This window comes from Symphalangus syndactylus, chromosome 10, assembly GCF_028878055.3.
Source record: "Symphalangus syndactylus isolate Jambi chromosome 10, NHGRI_mSymSyn1-v2.1_pri, whole genome shotgun sequence".
Classification (NCBI taxonomy): Eukaryota; Metazoa; Chordata; class Mammalia; order Primates; family Hylobatidae; genus Symphalangus; species Symphalangus syndactylus.
Genome location: NC_072432.2, coordinates 30,185,001 through 30,204,984, shown reverse-complemented (window position 1 = coordinate 30,204,984; position 19,984 = coordinate 30,185,001). Strand labels below are relative to the sequence as shown.

The following is a 19,984-nucleotide window of genomic DNA, read 5'->3' as shown; positions in this document are numbered from 1 at the left end:
ATTTGTTTTCACTTTCTTCTCTTTCCAGAAATGAGTTTGAGTAGTTATAGGGCAATTGATTGAGTTCCTTAAAAAATTAACTTTGTTTATTTTTCTTATTTAAAATGGAATTAATGTTCATTATTTAAAAAATTAGGACAAAAGAGAAAACTTGTGAAATTCCATCACCAAAACTCAGATTTTATATCCATTTCTAAATATATATACACCTCCCCCTGCCCTCCCACTCCCACAAATGTGATAGCATGCCATTCATTGTTTCATTATTTGCCTTTTTAACTTAACATATTCTGGAAGCCTTTTACTCTCAGTCTCTCTAGAGCTGCTTCATTCTTTTTATCTATAACATAGTATTCTATTATATGGATGTTTTCTGGTTTATTTTACCTGTCCTCTATTGATGGATATTTAAGTAGTATCTAATCTTTTGCTAGCACCAAAAATGTGGTAATTATTATTCTTGTGTTTGTGTGAGGAGGTGGAGTTTGCAGTGAGCCGACATCATGCCAATTGTGAGAATGTGCATGAAGTGCAAATTATTAGAATTGAAATTACTAGGTGAGAAGGTATGGGCATTTGTGGCTTTGATAGAAATTGTGTTGCCATATTGCTTTCCATAAAGATCATACCAATTTACATATCCACTACACATATATGCGAGTGCCTGTTTCCTCACACTGATCAAATTTCTCTATCTTTGCCAGTCCATAAGGTGAAAATATTGCCTCAATGTATTTTAATGTGTACTTTTTATACAAGTAAGGATGAACATCTCTGCGTAAGTTTAAAGAGCTCTTTATATTTCCTTTTCTTTTTTTTTTTTTTTTTTTTGAGATGGGGTCATGCTCTGTTGCCCAGGCTGGAGTGCAACCATAGTTCACTGCAACCTCAAACTCTGGGACTCAAGTGCTCCTCCTGCCTTAGCCTCCTGAGTATGTGTTTCCTATTCTGCTGAACTGTATGTTCATATCCTTTGCTCACTTCTCTATTGGTTTGTTTTTCTTTTCTTGTCAATTTGTTATTGCTCTTTATGTATGATAATATTAGTACCTTTTTTTTGGGATATGAGTTACAAACATATTTACCAGTTTGCTGTTTGTATTTTTCTCTGTTTAGTAGAGTAAAATATAAACAGCAAACTGGTAAATATGTTTGTAATATTACTTTGTGTAGTAAAGTAAAATACAAAAAGTTTTTATTTTTATTCAGAAAGTTTTTATTTTTATGTAGTCAGATATCCATTTCTTGTCTTTTCTGACTTAAGATTTCTATGTTATACTTAAAGAGGCTTTTCCCAAAATAGATTTTTAAAAACATCTTTCTATGTTTTTACCTACTTTGTATATGAATGTATGTTTAATACATCTGGAATTTATTTTAGTGGGATATATAATGTAAAAAAACAGCTTTAGGGCTGGGTGCGGTTGCTCATGCCTATAATCTCTGCACTTTGGGAGGCTGAAATGGGTGGATCACTTGAGGTCAGGAGTTTGAGACCAGCCTGGCCAACATGTTGAAACCCTGTCTCTACTAAAAATACAAAAACTAGCCGGGTGTGGTGGTGTGCACCTGTAATCCCAGCTACTCGGGAGGCTGAAACAGGAGAATTGCTTGAACCCAGGAGGTGGCGTCTGCAGTGAGCCGAGATCATGCCATTGCACTCCAGCCTGGGTGACAAAGCGAGACTTTGTCTCAAACAAACAAAACAACTTAGTGATATTTTCCATATCACTGCCCATTTGCCTCAAGACTATTTCTGGACATTCTGTTTTGTTCCATTGATCAGTTTGTCTAATTAGACACCAGTACCACTTTGTTTTTAAAGTTTTAGTTGTATTATATATTTTAAAATCAGACAGAGCTTGTTCCCTTTTATTCTATTCCTTTTCTGAATTTTCATGGCTGTTCTTGCATGTTTATGAAAATTAAAATCAGCTTGCTGAGTTCCCCTAAAAAATTATTTCAACCTTTCTGTTGGAAACATGTTGTTAATAAATTTACAGATTTATTTAGGGAAAATTGACACGTAAGGATGTTGAGTCTTTTTCTAAGAACATGGTATTTTTTACCATTTTTTTTTTTCAATTCTTCTTTTGTGTCTGGCAACAGATTCTTCTCATTCCCATCCCTAGCAAAGGGAATCCCTGCTAATGAAGTGCTCACAAGAGGATAAGCTTCCTGGAGAGCCGTTTTGACAAAGCAAGATTTTAGTCTAACTCCTGTATGATTCTAATCTTTTTTTTTTTTTTTTTTTTTTGAGACGGAGTCTCTCTCTGTCACCCAGGCTGGAGTGCGGTGGCGTGATCTTTGCTCACTGCAAGCTCCGCCTCCTGGGTTCACACCATTTTCATGCCTCAGCCTCCTGAGTAGCTGGGACTACAGGCACCCGCCACCACGCCTGGATAATTTTTTTGAATTTTTAGTAGAGACAGGGTTTCACCATATTGGCCAGGATGGTCTCAATCTCCTGACCTCATGATCCACCCATCTCGGCCTCCCAAAGTGCTGGGATTACAGGCTTGAGCCACCGTGCCCAGCCAATTCTGATCTTTGAGAATTGTTTTTCTGCTTATTTAAATATACACAGGTAATGCTTTTACACCTGTGTACCATATCAGTAACATATAAAAGCATTTACAAAATTATCCTGCATGATTTTGCTTTATGGATTTAAGAGGCTAGCAAGATGATTTTCTGGCCTCTAGGACTGTGCTCTTGTTTTCCCCCTCCCTCTCTCTTATATTTATATTTATATTTATATTTTACTTAATGTTTAAAACAAGATGTTTTTATATTGGAATAATTTTAGGTTTACAGAAAAGTTCTAAAGATAGTACAGGCTGGGCACTGTGGCTCATGCCTATAATCCCAACATTTTAGGAAGCCAAGGCAGGAGAATCGTTTGAGCTCAGGAGCTCAAGACCAGCCTGGACAATATAGTGAGACCTCGTCTCTACAAAAATTAAAAAATTAGCCAAGTGTATTAGTGCATGCCTGTAGTTCCAGCTACTCCGGAGGCCAAGGCAGGAGGATTGTTCGAGCCAGGAAGATTGAGGCTGCAGTGAGCTGCGATCACACCACTGCACTCCAGCCTGGGCAACAGAACGAGACCCTGTCTCAAAAATAAAAAATATAGTACAATATTCCTGTGTTCCTTCCACCCAGTTTGCCCTACTGTTTATATTTTACATAACTATGGTGTATATGTCAAAACTGAGAAATTAATGTTGGTACATTACTATTAACTAAACTCTAAACTTTTTTCAAGTTTCATTAATTTTTCCATTCATGTCATTTTTCTGTTCCAGGATCCAACCAGGATACCACATTGCTTTTAGTAGTATTTCTATTTGATTAGTCTGAGGAGGGAGTCAGCAACCTAATACTTTGCAGTCTCTGGGGTTATCCATATAGGCCTTTATTCATAAGGCTGGAGGAAACCCTTTGTGGCCACAGAATCAGATCATATGATCGCATGATACAGCCTTTGTGTCCTACATATGCCTTCCTGTGTTTGCACTGTTCCATTAGTTTAGCCTAAGTGTGTGTGTGTGTGTGTGTGTGTGTGTATGTATATGATAAATCAACACTTTTAGTGCCTTGTCCCTCATTCAAATACTATGGATAAAGTTGACATGCATATTTTGATGAAACCATTACTTGTTTTCATACTCTCCACATTTGCCTGATCTACAAAGATAAATAGTATGATTTGGTTCAGTGGGTAAAAAACAGCATGCAGCATACCCTTGTAGGATGAAATCCTACAAAATATATATGTGGCCACAAAGGGTTTCCTCCAGCCTTATGAATAAAGGCCTATATGGATAACCCCAGAGACTGCAAAGTATTAGGTTGCTGACTCCCTCTCCAGACTAATCAAATAGAAATACTACTAAAAGCAATGTGGTATCCTGGTTGGATCCTGGAACAGAAAAATGACATGAATGGAAAAATTAATGAAACCTGAAAAAAGTTTAGAGTTTAGTTAACAGTAATGTTCAAATCCTAGCTCATATACTGACCAGCTATGTAATCTTGGGCAAATTCCTTAATGTCTCTGAGCTTCGGTTTTGTCTCCTGTAGAATGGAATAATAATAGAAACTTCCAGAGATGATTTATGCAGATTTCTTATACAATAGAAATTCTGAATAACATGTAGTTTTTATACACTTGCATCACCCACTATTCCTCTTCTTGAATAAGGTTTATATCCAGCATATTACCCAGGCCCACTGCTTGGGAATTATCGGTGTGATTTTTATGCTGTGAAAGAACAGGTCTGGGAAGAAGTTTGGATAATATGGTCAAGTACAGAGACCACACACTACTCCAGCTTCTCCTTTTTCCGTGTGCTGCTCTTTTACTCAGTACTGAATGTTTTCCCTGGTGTGCTGGTGGGAAGGATGGAATTGGCTCAGATACCTATGATTTATGCAGACTCTTTATACAATAGAAATTCCTAATAAAACCCAGTGGGGTGGAAGAGTATGGAGCAGAAAGAATCACTTCCCTTCTCTCAGGTGGCCCTGAGTGTGGTTGCAGCCCTTGAGTGTCTGCCCAGGTGGGCCTTGCCAAGAGGCCGGGTGGCCTGGGCTGGGCACAGTTCACAGGCCTGATTCTGGGAGAATCTCCTGCTGCCTGTTCTGTGGCTGCAGCTGTGGGGGCTCTTAAAGAGCTTCCACTAAGGGTAACTTTGGGTCCTTCTGTGTGCCACTTCCAGGTTCTGTTGCTAGAGGGAAATTTTCTAGTTTACCTGGAAACATATGGAAAATGCCACAGAATAGGAGAAGGGGGCAAAGGTGAGCTCCTTGGTCTGTTTCACAGACCATCCTGAGCTAGATGGAGAGATTCCAGTTCTGGGTATTTCTGAGAGATTTATTGTCATTAACATTCTTTAGTCAATACTATTATCTCTACAAAACTTGACACATTTTGCAATATGGAAATAAGTCTTTCCTAGCTTTACATATACAGGCCTTCCATCTCAGCTCACATATTTCTTTACCTAGGGGTGATGCTAATGAGTTCTTCTTTACTTAATCTTATTTTTCTCTATCTTAGGGATGAAATCCTACAAAATATATATCTATGTAGAGAGATATAGAGATATATACAAAATTTTCAAGCTATAGAATTATTTCAGGTGCTGAATAGAAAATTCTTTATGGGACAAACAGAACTTTATGTTCCTGAGTTGCTCTCATCTCTAATGATGTTTTTAAAAAGTTTTGGAAATATCTCATAGATAATACATACCCTCCCTCAAGCCTATCCAACAATAAAATAATCCCTAAACCCAGTAATAAATAATCCACATGCCTACAGCATTCTTGCATTCTATTTCAGGGTCAGGGACATGAGAATGGAAAAGGTTGATTTTTAGTGTATTGTATTTTTGTAGAATAGACTGACAATTTTTTTTCTTTGCCATGGTATATTTAATATAGGATGCTGTTTTACATTTTTTACCACTTCTCTTCAAAGCTGGTGTATGGATCCTTACATCTTTGAATATGAATATAAATTATCATGACAGTATTATGGAAAAGAAAGAAGTCTAATACATACATTTCTTGCACTGCTTTCTTTTTCTTCTTCTTCCAGGAAAACCAGTTTGGCTATTAAGGGAACCTTTCGACACAGAGCAGAGCAAGATAAGGCCAGGTATCAGAAAGAATAGCTGTTTACCATCAAAGCAACTGGGTTCCACACAGACATGGTATATTATACACAAAGACAAAGGTAAATGCTCCATGGTTTTTATGAATAATTTACTGTGCTTACATAAATGCACTAGAGCCTCTAGAATTCTTACTGATCATATTACTTTCCCTTCTATTGTTAAAAAAATAGCTAACTCATCAAATGTAATTTTAAAAGTCAGCTTTCTGGATTCCCCCTCCCTCTCCCCCATAACCTGATGCTTCTGGTGTGTCAACACCTGTATATCAGAGAGGAATGATTTTTTCCATGTGATAAATGCCATTTTGGTGATGCCATATAATGAAAATTTACTAGATTTTCGTTTTTCAAAGTGTCTTTCTCTGCTCAGTTTCAAAAAGCCGGAATTTTACTTGGAGTGATATATTTCTTGGGTTAATTTATATTTTATAAATATATGAAATTATTAATTCATTCTATCTGTAGCATGTGTGGACCCTGAAGCTTATGGCAGTGCCGTTATCTGTTGTAGGGATGCAAACATGCTCTTTGATGTGTTATTCTTGGGGACTTGGGAGGATAAAGATGGAATACTCATTTGGCCCAACTCTCCAGATGGGCTGAAAATGCAGCAGTGGTTTATGTGCACTTCCACAGATCAAGGTTGTAACTTTCTACTCTGTACTATGTTGTAGATAACGAAAACTTCAGGAAGTAGCAGTCTCAGCTGATTTTGCTCCTGCCTCTCTAGGATGGGGCAATGGGCATCACCAGTGTACAAACATGCCTTCCGGCACATGCTTGCCTTAGTAAAGTGCCTGCACGTTCACTGTGTCATGTGGAGTATCCTACCCTGGAAAGATGTCAAAAGTAAATCATCATCATCCTCATGTACAATACCAACATATCCTAAATCCTGTTCTGAATGCTTTATTTATATTAACTATCTTGTTCTGGTTTTGTTGTTGTTCTTTTTTTTGAGACTGGGTCTTACTCTGTTGCCCAGGCTGGAGTGCAGTGGTGCAGTCACGGCTCAGTGCAGCCTCAGACTCCTGGGTTCAAGTGATACTACCACCTCAGCCTCCTGAGTAGCTGAGACCACAGGCACATGACACCACACTGGCTAATTTTTAAAGTTATTGTACAGATGGCATTCCACTATGTTGCTCAGGCTAGTCTTGAACTCCTGGCCTCAAGCTATTCTCCTGCCTTGGCTTCCCAAAGTGTTGGGATTATGGGCATGAACCACTGTGCCTGGCCTTAACTACCTTTTCTAAAATTTTATTATTATTATTAGTAGTATTATTTTGAGGCCAGGTCTCACTCTGTTGTCCAGTCTGGAGTGAAGTGGCATGGTCTTGCTCACTGCAGCCTGAAACTCCTGGGCTCAAGTGATCCTCCCACCTCAGCCTCCTGAGTAGCTGGAACCACAGGTGTATACCACCATGCCTGGCTAATTTTTGTATTTTTTGTAGACACAGGATCTCACTTTGTTACCCAGGCTGCTCTTCAACCCCTGGGCTCAAGTGATCCTCTCATCTTGGCCTCCCAAAATGCTGGGATTACAGGCATGAGGCCACCATGCTTGGCCTACTTAACTACCTTAATACTCAGAACAACCCTGTAAGGTGGGCTTTTTAAATAGACCTAACAGATGAGGAAAGTGAGGCACATATATCTTATTCTCTGGCCCCACACCTGTGTTCTTTTAGTGGATGTGAACTGATTCTTGGCATTGAGAGTTATTTTTGGTTTTATCTTTTTGAGACTTTTTCTTCTTTAATGTGTTAATTCATTCTTACAGTCAATAAATAGGTGGAGGGACACTATGGGACAAGCACTGTGGTAGGTGCTGAGGATGTAGTCACAGACAAACAGACATAATGGTGGCCCCACAAAGCTTACAGTCTATTGAGAATACTGATGTTAAACAGATAAGAACAGTAGACCGCATTGGTGGTTGGGGAAATACTAGGTGCTGTTGAGGAAGCGAAGCAGGGGAATCTAATCCAGTCTTGGGGTCAGAGTCATTTCCCAGCAGGGGACTGAAAAGTAGCCAAGTGAAGAGAAAAGAGAAAATTGACCTCCACAGGGGAAAGCCCAGGGGAAGGCAGGTAGGAGGTCTGTGAAAGAAATAGAAGTTGTTGCTTGAGGAACTGAACATTCAGGTTAGGTCCGGAGTGTGGAGCTGGGAGTGGGAGACGGTGGGAAAGACACACTGGAGAGGCCGGCAGGGGTGGAGGGTGGAGGTCCCAGTAGGCCGCTGTGAGTTTGTACTTTTACCTCCAAAGAGAAACCTGTAAAGGGATAATCAGGGAAGTGATGCCATCTGGTACACACCGTCAAAAAGATCTCTCACTGCTCAGTGGACAATGTTCTGAAGTGGAGGCAAAACTGGATTTGGAAAGCCATTAGTTGGCTGTTGTAGTAATCCGCCAACCATTGGAGATGCTTCTTTTATAACTCCACGTGTGGGGATGCTGACAAATTCTCTCCTCTATCTGCAGACATTGAGCATGGTAAGGCACGAAGTGCCTACGTTGCACCAAAGACCTGTGAATAAGAATATGTGGTGATTCGTGTAGCCAAGTTGGACTGATCCAAGGCCAAGCAGCTGTGCGCTCAACTGACGAGTGCTGGGGAGAAATAGAGCTCTGGGCAACATAGGGAGACCCTGTCTCTACAAAAAATAAAAAAATTTAGCCGGGCACGGTGGCTTACGCCTGTAATCCCAGCACTTTGGAAGGCCGAGGTGGGCAGACCACGAGGTCAGGAGATTGAGACCATCCTGGCGAAACCCGTCTCTACTGAAAATACAAAAGCTGGGTGTGGTGGCAGGCGCCTGTAGTTCCAGCTACTCGGGATGCTGAGGCAGGAAAATGGCGCGAACCCGGGAGGCGGAGCTCGCAGTGAGCGGAGATCGCGCCACTGCACTCCAGCCTGGGTGACAGAGCGAGACTCCGTCTCAAAAAAAAAAAAGAAAAAAATTTAGTGGGGCATGGTGGCTCACACCTGTAGTTCCAGTTACTTTGGGAGGCTAAAGTGGGTAGATTGCTTGAGCCTGGGAGGTCGAAGCTGCAGTGAGCCATGATTGCACAACTGTACTCCAGCCTGGGCAATGTTTATAGCATGAAGTTGAAGCGTACATACACCTACAAAAGGTGACAACGTATTAAGAGACAACCAGGATTATATTATGATTTTTGTTTGCCTTAGGCACTTTTGCCTTTGTGGGCCCCTTTCTTCATCAAAGAAAAAATTAAAAATATATCCTATAAATGTGTTCAAAAAAGAATATAATCCAGGCTGGATTTGTTATTCTTATTTTCTGTTTTTTTAATTCTGATTTTAAAAGAAATTAAGCATTTTTGTGGACCTCTAGGCACTACGCTACTGCTGCCTAATGGATAAGATGGTCCTGCTTCCAAATAAAAGACACAGTGAGAAAAAACAACTCCAAAGAGGAGGAGATTTGATGTAAACTATGGCTCTGTGGGATTCAAATTTAGCCAAAAAGATGACGCTAAGTGGTTAGTGTCCACGGCCAGGTGGAGATAGAATGGTCAGCTGGGTCGAGTCTTGAGTGCAGTGAGAAGGAAGTGGGGACAGGTGCATAGTGAGAGAGGCTGGAGATCCCTTTTTATCTGAGGCCAGCTGTGGAGTGTGGGAGGAGATTACTAAAAGACACTGTGCAGGGTGGGGCAGAGACCAACATAGGCCCTTGTGGGCAGGGAAGGGCCCATGGGAAAGATGGGATCTTCTGTGGGTCCTGGGAATCCTGGCCAGGACTCTGAGATCCAGAGAGTAGAGTAGGGGGATCCTGGGGGTAATGGCAGGGACAGGGGCAAGACTATGCAAGGCAATCTGGAAAGGCACATTGAAGCAGGAGAGAGGTGGTGGCTACTATGACTTGGATCATTCCTCATTCATGGCAACTTCATTCTAGTGCTCCTTCTTGTGTTGCAGAGCCCGTGGTTTATAGACACCCTTGCAGCTGGAGTGCTGGATGTGAATTAGGTTGGACCAATCAGATGCATCTCGTGAGACTTGAATTCAGACCTAAGGTGGGAGAAGCATAGTGTATGACACAATTTTGCAAAAGATAAAGCCTGAATCCAGTTCAAGCTTCTGCTTGCATTGTGTCTACTACTAAGCCATCACATGGCTGAACCTAGAGTCAAAGAGGCAGGGCAGATTACTGCAAAGTTACATGGCAAAGGGCACCGACACGGGGAGAGGTGAAGAACTACCGCCATTATGGCAATACACTACAGGGAGTAGCATGATACAATTCCCGTGTTAAAAGGACCACTCCAGCAACTGAGTGGAGAACAGATTGAAGGGGAGCAAGATTAGAAAGAGAGGGAGAACACACAGGAGGTTATGGCAAGAGTCCAAGTTAGAAATGAGTTTGGAGTAGGGTAGTAGCAGTGGAGATGGTGAGAACAGGTTGAATTCTGGACATGTTTTGAGGATAGAGCTGACAGCACTTGCTGATGGCTGAGATGTATGATATGAGAGGTAGGGAGGAATGAAAGGTGACATTCTGATTTATGGCCTTAGCAAGTGGTTGTCATTCTTTTGAGGCTACGGTAGTCCAAGAAGTGATTGGATGCATGAGGAATACATGAATGTGTTCACTTGTGATAATTCATTGAGCTGTAAATACTGTGCATTATTTGCATGGCTTTCTGCAATGTTACGTATGTTGCCTCTCACTTAAAAACCTAGGAAAAATTTGGTAGAAAGATGTTTAATAAATATTGAGAGTCAGGCTCACCACTTCCTCTAACTCATCCCCTTGACTCATAGACTCTTCTTTTCAACTATCTGTTGAATTTATTCTTTCTTTCCATCTCCCTTGTTCATGCTTCAGTTCAGACCTCTTGCCCGGACAATTGCAGTAGAGCTAATTTATCTCATTGACTCTGGTCCCGTGTCTATCCTCACACTATGGCAGGAACATCTTTATAAAATACAAATCTGATCACGGCTCTTTCCTGACAAAAGTTACTTCTTTATGGTCAAACTCTTTCAGGTCTGGCCTCTACCTCACCATAACGAATCTTGCACTGCCCTCTCTTTCCCACTCTATATTACAGCCATCATGGACTGTTTGCAGTCTATGCAACACCCTGGAGCTTTTGCACAGGCATGCCTCTACCTGGAATGCCCTCCTTCCTTTGTTGGCCTGGATAAGACCCCACTCAATTGCCCGCACCTCTGTGAAGTCCTCTTGGTTCCTAGGCAAAGCCTCCCCGTCCTTTGTGCGAGCACTTGGCTTTACCTTCCATGTGTTATTATAAATATCATACTGTATTGTAATTATTTTTTAAGGCAAAGCTTATTTTGTATTTCCTATTAAAGAGGCCTCAATAAAGTGAGGGAATTAGCCATTTAGATATGACCTATACAAAAAAGTAATAGAGAGAAAAAGCACCCCAAATCTCTCCATGTAAAATCTCTCTTTTCAGTCTTTTTTTAATGCTATTTTTTTCTAACACATAGTTGGAAACATATGATATAAATTCTGCCTTCTTCATGTAGTAACAGTGATTTTTTTCTCTTGATATTTAAAAATGCTTTATATATTTTTGTGAAAAACCTATTTCCATGTTGCTTCTCAGCACCTTCTTTATTTGTTTTTACATGTGCTATTTGACCATCAATTTATTGGACTTAGTGCTTTTTATTGATTTGCATAAGCTTTTTATATACGAAAAATCCATTTTTTAGTTTAAAAATATCATTTAGAGCTGTATTAGGCTGCAAGTAACAGAAAACTAGGTGCATTATTTTTCCATTGCTGTGTAACAAATGATCACACACTTGGTGGCTTAAACCAAACAAATTTATCATTTTACAGTTCTAGAGGTCAGGGGGCCAAAATGCATCTCATTGGGCCAAAATGGAAGTGTCTTCAAGGCTGTGCTTCCTGGGGGCTCCAAGGGAGCATCTGTTTCCCTGCCTTGTCCAGTCTCTAGAGGCTGCCTGTATTCCCTGGCTCACAATCCCTTTCTCTGTTTTCAAAGCCAGCAATGACAGGCTGAGTCGTTTGCATTTTTGCATTCCCACCTTTGCTTTTGTTACCACATCTCCTTCTCTGACTCTGATCTCTCTCTTGCCTCCCTCTTCCACTTTCTTTTTAAAGCCAGTGTCTCACTTCGTTGCCCAGGCTGGAGTGTGGTGGCGCAATCATAGCTTACTGCAGCCTCAACCTTCTGGGCTCAAGCAATCCTTATGTCTCAGCTTCCCAAGCAACAAGACTACAGGTGCACATCACCACACCTGGCTAATTGTTTTTATTTTTTTGTAGAGATGGGGGTTTCACTATGTTGCCCAGGCTGGTCTGGAACTACTGGCCTTAAGTGATCCTCCCACCTTGGCCTCCCAAAGCACTGTGATTACAGGCGTGAGCCACTGAACCTGGTCTACTTTTATAGACATTTTTAAATTACATTGAGCCTACCTGGATAATCCAGAATAAACTTCCTATTTTAAAGTTAGCCGAGTAGCAACCCTAATTCCATCTGTAACCTTAATTCCTCTTTGCCATGTAACATAACACAGACATGGGTTCAAGGGATTAAGATGTAGATATCCCTGGTGGGGAAGGAGTGGGGACATTATTTTGCCTCCCATACCAGGCATATAAACAAGTAAAGTGTTTACTTGTCTTATATAAAAGGACGTCTGGGGGAGTGGTGGAGAGGATCACAAAGAGAAAAATAAACAAAAAAGAAGGCTAGGGCAAGCGTGACATCTTAATTATGCCGTCAAGTATCCAGTCTCTTTCCATCTTTCTGCTATGCCATCCTTAGCGTGTGAGCCTTTGACTCTATGCTATTGCCTCATGGTTGCCAGATGGCTGTTGAGTATCCAGGCATTTCATCCATGCTCCAGGAAAGAAAAAAGTGGTCGTGTGACGGGCAAAGGATGGAAGAGCATGTCAGCGGAGTATACGTCCTAGATCAGATTCTCCAGAAGCAGCCCCTCACCCATTCATATGCTAGTGATTTACTAAGGAAGTGTTTCCAGGAGAAATCTGTAAATGGAATAAAGAAGGCAGCATAGAGAAGAGAAAGCCAAGCAAGAGTGATTTTAGGTCAAGGATTTTACAGTCTCAAGAGGAATCCTGAGCGTAAATTACACTAGAGTTTGTGTCAGCTTGAAGCAAAGTGGCTCGGTGTACAGACTCCTGCTCCAGTTGATGGGGGAGGAGTAGTGGTGGTGGCAGTGGTGGGGATTGACCACCCAGGCCCTTGAGACATCCAGGCAAAGAGGCTGTAATAGCCCAAAGTAGTCCTCTGAAGAAAGTAACAGGTGCCTGTTGTTAGGGATACAACCCAGAGAAATAAGAGAGTGAGCTCACTGAGCAGGTAGAGAGTTGGAGGCGGTTTGGGCGGAGTACCATGACTTTGCTGCAGTTTATCTCTTTTATTATATAAAGCTTCTCTGGATGCCCTATTTAGCAAGCTCCAATACAGTCTTTTGAGCCAGACTTATCATATAGCCACCTCTTCTGGCTGCAAAGATGTCTAAAATGGGATTTCTGATTGGATACATTGCCACTTTTACAAAATTGGGGGTCTGGCCGGGTGCCATGGTTTATGCCTGTAATCCCAGCACTTTGGGAGGCTAAGGCGGGTGGACAACTTGAGGTCATGAGTTCACAACCAGCACGGCCAACATGGTGAAACCCCGCCTCTACTAAAAATACAAAAATCAGCTGGGTGTGGTGACATGTGCCTGTAATTTCAGCTACTTGGGAGGCTGAGACAGGAGACTCGCTTGAATCTGGGAGGCGGAGGTTGCAGTGAGCTGAGATAGCACCACTGCACTCCAACCTGGGTGATAGGTTGAGACTCTGTCTCAAAAAGAAAAAAAAAAAAAAGGTGGTTGGGGGGGTTCTGTTAGTAAGGTAAAAAGGAGAGAACCATGCTAGGTAGACAACCATCAAACTCTGCCAAAATATATTTCGCATTTTGTTTAGTTTAACTTTTGGTCATTTTTTAAAACAAAAGATTAGAGATTTTACATAGTAGATATTTTCTTTTCTAATTCCTTCCAATGTATCAAAGTTACAATTTCCTTCTTAAACAGAGGTCTGATAAATGTCAACCTATATTTTATCTGTATTTTCTAGTTCATAAAAATATTTAACTCTATTCTGTCTATAACTTATTTTGGTGAATAATGTCAAGTGATGTTATAGGTGATTTTTTTCACTAATTCCTAACCAATTTTCCCAATATTATGTGTGTGTGTATACCCATATATATATGCAAACACTATATTCTATTTGTTGGCTATGTGTGCCACTCCAGTGGTCTGTTGATCCTTTTGTCACATTTTAAAAAGTAATGTGGTTTTATAACATATTTTTATTGTGATAGGGCAAGCACCCATCCTCATTTCTTTTTTTATTTTTCTTGCTTTGTCGTCTAGGCTGCAGTGCAGTGGCACAATCTCGGCTCACTGCAACCTCTGCCTCCTGGGTTCAAGTGATTCTTTAGCCTCAGCCTCCTGAGTAGTGGGGATTACAGGCGCCCACCACCATGCCTGGCTAGTTTTCCAATTTTAGTAGAGACAGGGTTTCACCATGTTGGTCAGGCTGGTCTTGAACTCCTGATCTCAGGTGATCTGCCTGCCTTGGCGGATCTCCCAAAGTGCTGGGATTACAGGAGTGAGCCACCATGCCCGGCTTCTTTTCTTTCAAATTAGTATGGGTTTCATAAAACTACTTTCAACATTTATTGATATGATCATGTAATTTTTCTAACTGATCAATTTATATGTATGTTATTACTTAGCTCTGTTACATAACATCTTGAGCTTCAATTTTCTTCCCCCAAAAGAAGGTGTTCAATTAGGTGACTGTCAGGCTCCCATCCAGGTCTAACATTTTATCATCCTAAGAATTGTCTGTCTCTGAAGAAGATTCCACATGTTGAACATGTTCAACTCAGTAGTTGTTGCTTTCTGCATGAACCAATAAGTGCCCGTATATAAGGTGTGAGGTGACAGCACTTCTAGAAACTCAGTAGCCTCTAGTCTTCCTGCCAGTACACTTCACTTTTCCTGACCAGCCTGATAGCGTCTGTCCTTAGACTCCAAAACTGACATTTCTAAAGAAAAAATAGAGGGAAACAACAACTCAGATCATTAAATAATAATAGTAAAAATAATCAATAAATGACTATGTTGATCTATATTTAATCAATAAGTTAAACTTAGAACTGTGCCTGGTTCTTATAAACATAACTTAATTACTAGCTGTCATATTTTCTTGTTATTTCTAAATTGACTATTTCATAATAAATGTGGAGATGGGAGATCTGAATTTATTCATCCTTTAGTTGGTCTCAGTTCACTCTTGCCTCTTACAGAGTTAGGATCTTCTCATTCTGAGACTCTCTAAAATTTTGGTCTAGTGTTTAGTTTTGTTCTCATGTTTTTTGCACAATGTGGCTCCTAAATGCCAGTCAACTACTTCATCTGGTGCTTATCTAAGGAAACAGTTTTCCTTAAAATAGTGAAGAAAAGACTTGCTATATTGGACTTAGTGAGAGGTGATATGTCAATTTTCAGTAGATCCTTACTATTTGCAGATTGCACCTTTGTGAATCCACCTACTCACTGAAATTAATTTGTAACCCCCAAATCAATATTTGCTGTGCTTGCACACTCATTCACAGACCTGCAACAAACAGTGAAAAACTTTGAGTTGTGCGGTGCACAAGTTTCCCAGCTGAGGCTGAACCAGGCAATGCTCTGCCGTCTTGTTTCAGTTCTCATATTGCCAACTGTCCTTTCTGAGATCAATTTAGTGCCATGTTTTGTGTTTTTTTGCATTTTTGTGCTCTTGTTGGTGATTTTGCTGTTTAACATGCCCTTCAAGCACAGTGCTGAAGTGTTGTTTAGTGTTCCTAAGCTCAAAAAGTCTTTCATGTGCCTTACAGAGAAAAAAAAAAAGTGTGTTTGATAAACTTTGTTCAGGCATGAGTTATAGTGCTGTTGGCTCTAAGTTCAATGTTAATGAATCAACAGTGTATATTAAAGAAGGTTTCTTTAGACAGAAACACATATAAAACAAGGTTACATCTCGATTATGAAAATGTTGTGAACAGAGGCTTGAAGGACCCTAACCTGGTATGTCCTCTAGGAGCAATGGCTCAGGATTTGCTAATTTACTGTTTGCAGTAACTTTATAGAACATACCTACCACAAATAATGAGAATCAGGTGTCCTTTTCTACAGAATATTCCAGGATTATTTGGGCTACCTGTGAATTTCAACCTTGAGTGTATTCGTGCCACTCCCCACTCCCCAAAGATGGGACTCCCATGTATCTTACTTGAGCATGAAACGAGAAGCGTTTACTATGCCTTCTTTCTTGAGGTCATTTAGACCTTGTTATTTAAAAGTCTAGTGAGGGGGGTTCATTGTTTAATTTCACAATGTCATATATTCAGTTTCATCCTTAAAAAATAATGACTTGTATTAGGAGTACTGAATATAGTTTTTAGGGAGGAAAGTAAAATTGCACTCTGATTAATGATGTTATGGATTTCTCAGTGACTTAGGAAAGCATTTTCTTTTTTTTTCTTTTTCTTTCTTTCTCTCTCTTTTTTTTTTTTTTTGAGTCAGAGTCTCTCGTTCTGTCACCCAGGCTTGGAGTGCAGTGGCACAATCTCTGCCTCTCGGGTTCAAGTGATTCTCCTGAGTCAGCCTCCCGAATAGCTGGGATTACAGGTGCACACCACCACACCCAGCGAATTTTTGTATTTTTAGTAGAGACGGGGTTTCACTCTGTTGGCCAGGCTGGTCTCAAACTCCAGACCTCAAGTTGATTGGTCTGCGTTGGCCTCCCAAAGTGCCGGGATTACAAGCATGAGGAAATGGTTAGGAAAGCATTTTCTTAATGATAAAAATAGTTGCCATTAAGTTCTACCATGTCCCAAGCACTGTACTAAACACTTTAGATACATTATTTTATTATCTTCACAACAACCTGCAAAATAGGGCTTGTATTAATTTCACAAATGATCATCTGCAGATCAGGGAGCTAGATTTAAATCCACGTCTATTTGACCTTAAAGTCCAGGCCTTTCTACTAAAGCATTTGCAATAGGCACTAAAAGTTCACGTTAACTGTTCTTCCTTTTGTATACTGAACAAAGCACATTAGGAGAACATGAATCAAGTTTACTCATCTGACTTGAATGTGTCACATCAGCATCATCTTGACTCAAAGATGGCAAACAATATAATGAGCATAAGACAGAATCTACAAATTTGACTCATGGTTTGTTACTTTAACCAAGAAAGAGAACTGTACAGGAGAGTAAGAGAAAGCCACCCACCAGACCATCTATTTTTCTATTTTAATTAATAATTAAGTATAATACACAAATACTTGTCTAATATCTACATTTCATAACCTGAAAAAAAATCACGTAATTCCAGAAATAGCACCTTTATAAAGCTCCAGCATGCACTGACAAGGCAACTGCACTTGCTATGTCAAACACATAAAACAGATTATTTCTGCCAAAACTCTCCGGGTAATGGTAATTAAATAGATGTTTGGTTACTCCTATCCTATATTCTGCACTAAGTTGATTAACCTGTTTAATGAGTATATGAGAATGACCAAAGCTGACCTCACATCAAAGAACCCCATTGTTGCTGTGTGCTGACCTGAATTTTAATTGTGCACTAGGTTCTTTAATTGCACCAGGGATGTGCTAGAGAATAGAGTAGGTATTTTAAGCGGCAGTGGGTTTCTTGTCCCAGATGTGTTCAGTTACTTGTAACATGCAGTATTAGATGCTAATTTGCACATCCAGGCTCTGAACACTGTCCATCTTTGCAAAGATTCACAGTTTAACAGTTATGTTTGATGCAATTGGCAGTGGTGATTAGTTCATATGCTAAAACTTACCTTCATGTATTATTAAACATCACAAAGGAGTTGAGAAAAAAAGAGTCTGTAAACGAATCAACAGTGAATAAATTCAGATCCAAACAGTCTTTGGGTCTCCATTAAGGCCTCCCACCTTGGTCTTCAGCCTCCATGAAAACCCTTAAAGGCTGATGTGTTTTCTTTACTGAGCACTGTCACCAAGGACCAATTGTTACTTCAATCTACAGGTACCAGGTGGTAGACAATAGGAAGCTAGTTCTTAAGTGATAACATTGATTTTTTTAAAGAACCCCAAAACTAAATAATATTGACTGCAGTCTTCTAGCGAATTCCCCTTTAGTTTATTTTTGTAAGCAACTTGAAGAGGGTATTTTAGCTTGAAGAGGGTATTTCATCTTGTGAGAAGATGAAGATGTTCTGAACTCATTTTTCATAGCAGTACTTTTTTTTTAAACATTGAAGGTCATATACTTCTGCTGCTTAAGCCTTAAAAAATAAGTGTCTTAAATTTTTTTGCAACAAGTTTTTTGGTGGAGGGAGGTGCATATATAAATACAGATAAATAAAGTACTGCTGGAGGTGCAAGGTGAGCCCAGTAAGGATAGGAAGGGGCTCAAATGACTTCTGTCCTCCACTGTTTTTTTATCATCTGTGACATCAGTGTCCCCTGCTATAAAATGGCATCTACTCCAGGATGGATAGCAGGGGTGTGAGCAGTGGGCATTGCAGTGGGGCTTAAAGGAATCATATGGGGTCAGTGGTGATCAGAGTGTGTATATGTCTCTGATTTGCCTAATCCCAGCAGTCTTGGATTTTCAAAGCTATTTTCTTTTACTATTTTTCTTCTCGTGCTGCCTATGTTGCTCGTGTAGTTTCTTGTCCTAACACTAACTTGTACTATGACCTTAGGACACTCATTTAACTACTTTGGGCCTCAATTTCTTTATTTGTAAAATAAAGATTAGGACATTTTCTCCAAAGCTTGTTCCAGTAAATGCATTGTCTGCTATTTTGTGGTAGTTTTGTCAAAGTATTTTGCTAAGATGGTTAAACTATTTCCTAAAATCCCTTTTCTTTTTTGAGGTATTTTTGGATTTTATTTCATGTACCTCCACAAACATTTAAAGAACAAACCCAGTCTGTTGATTATGGATGGTTTTATGGATAGATAAAGTGACTGGACTCCAGATAGTCTCAAAATGTTATTGGGGTTTTCTCCCCCAGAATTGTGGTTAATTTTCTGAAGAGAAATATCTATGTTGTACATGCTGGTACATTATCACAGCCAGAAACAGGCCACGTTAGGAAAATTAGGAAAGATGGGGCAGTAAAGGTGTTTGTGTCATTGGCAGAATCCCATTAGTGGGAATTCTGTCTCTAAATAGAAAGCACTATATGATTTTATTGTTCAGGGAAGATTGTAGCACATCAGCTGGGCCTCTCCTTCACACAATAAGTCAGCAGGTGGCTAAGGAATTTTTGTTCCTCAGTATGTCTGGCTAGCACTAATCCCATGTCTAAGTGGATAGTATTATGTGTTCACTGTGTTGACTGGAATGCCCTGCAGTGGGGCCTACTGTAGATGTTGACAACAGCAGCAGAGGCGCAGACACATTCTAGGCCGACAGTGTCTGCATCACCTTTCTTAGGACTGCTCAGCTGAGGAACGGTCCTTAGGCAGATGGTGGCAGTGGGGGATGGGAGGGAGTGCTGAGGATGGAGGGGACAGAAAGAGAGGAGACTCAGGGTTCACTGAGGCCAGTGAGATACAGGCCCCTCTTAGGAGGCAACTATTCCATAAATTACCTGTCCCATAAACTACTGTGAGTAGTCTTTCTTCATCATGATCAAAATTTTCTTTTGCTGGCTTTTTACATTTTTTCAGCATCTATGTCTGCATTCCTTCAGGTTCATATTTTGGTTCCAACCTAACTAGAAGTGGGGAGGCAGCATCAGGGTTCTGGATGTCTGGCCACTGGTCCACATGTTTCCTCATGCCCTGTGCAGAGCGAACAGCAGTCTGCCCGGGACCATGCCCCTCCGCAGCAGCCCTCCCCAGGAGGGCTCAGGAAGCCCCAAGGGACTTACAGTAAAGGGAGTGGAGGTTTTGATCTTAACTCAGATCTTAAGTTTCTGCTCTTAACCCAGAAAGCTGGTTGAGGAAAAGCATCTACGCCTAAGCTGAGAGGAGGTTAGGTAGAGAATGTGACTTATGTCAACAGGAATGCAGGAAGAGGCACCATTAGGCTCCACAAAACACTAGTTCTGGAATCAAACTTAGATTTCATACAGCTGCAGTGCTTATTGTTACACGGTAATAATTGTAGGTTCGAGGAACAAATGAATATTTTACCAAAATTATTTTTGGTTGTTTTCTCCCATTTGGAAAA

At 40.4% G+C, this 19,984-nt stretch overlaps 1 protein-coding gene and 1 long non-coding RNA gene across 5 annotated transcripts in view; one reads left to right on the top strand and one right to left on the bottom strand.

The window, feature by feature from the left end:
- The window catches only part of LOC129492013 (uncharacterized), a 164,831-nt gene that overhangs the window by 22,395 nt on the left and 122,452 nt on the right, over positions 1–19,984 (top strand). For all 4 annotated transcript variants that reach the window (XR_008660693.2, XR_008660692.2, XR_008660690.2 and 1 more), the window contains one exon: positions 5,609–5,746. The gene's annotated coding sequence lies outside the window, so the exon portion shown is untranslated. The remainder of the gene's footprint in view (positions 1–5,608; positions 5,747–19,984) is intronic.
- The window catches only part of LOC134731621 (uncharacterized), an 18,750-nt gene continuing 13,172 nt past the window's right edge, over positions 14,407–19,984 (bottom strand). Inside the window, exon 2 of the long non-coding RNA XR_010114050.1 lies at positions 14,407–14,793. This is a non-coding gene — a long non-coding RNA (uncharacterized lncRNA). The remainder of the gene's footprint in view (positions 14,794–19,984) is intronic.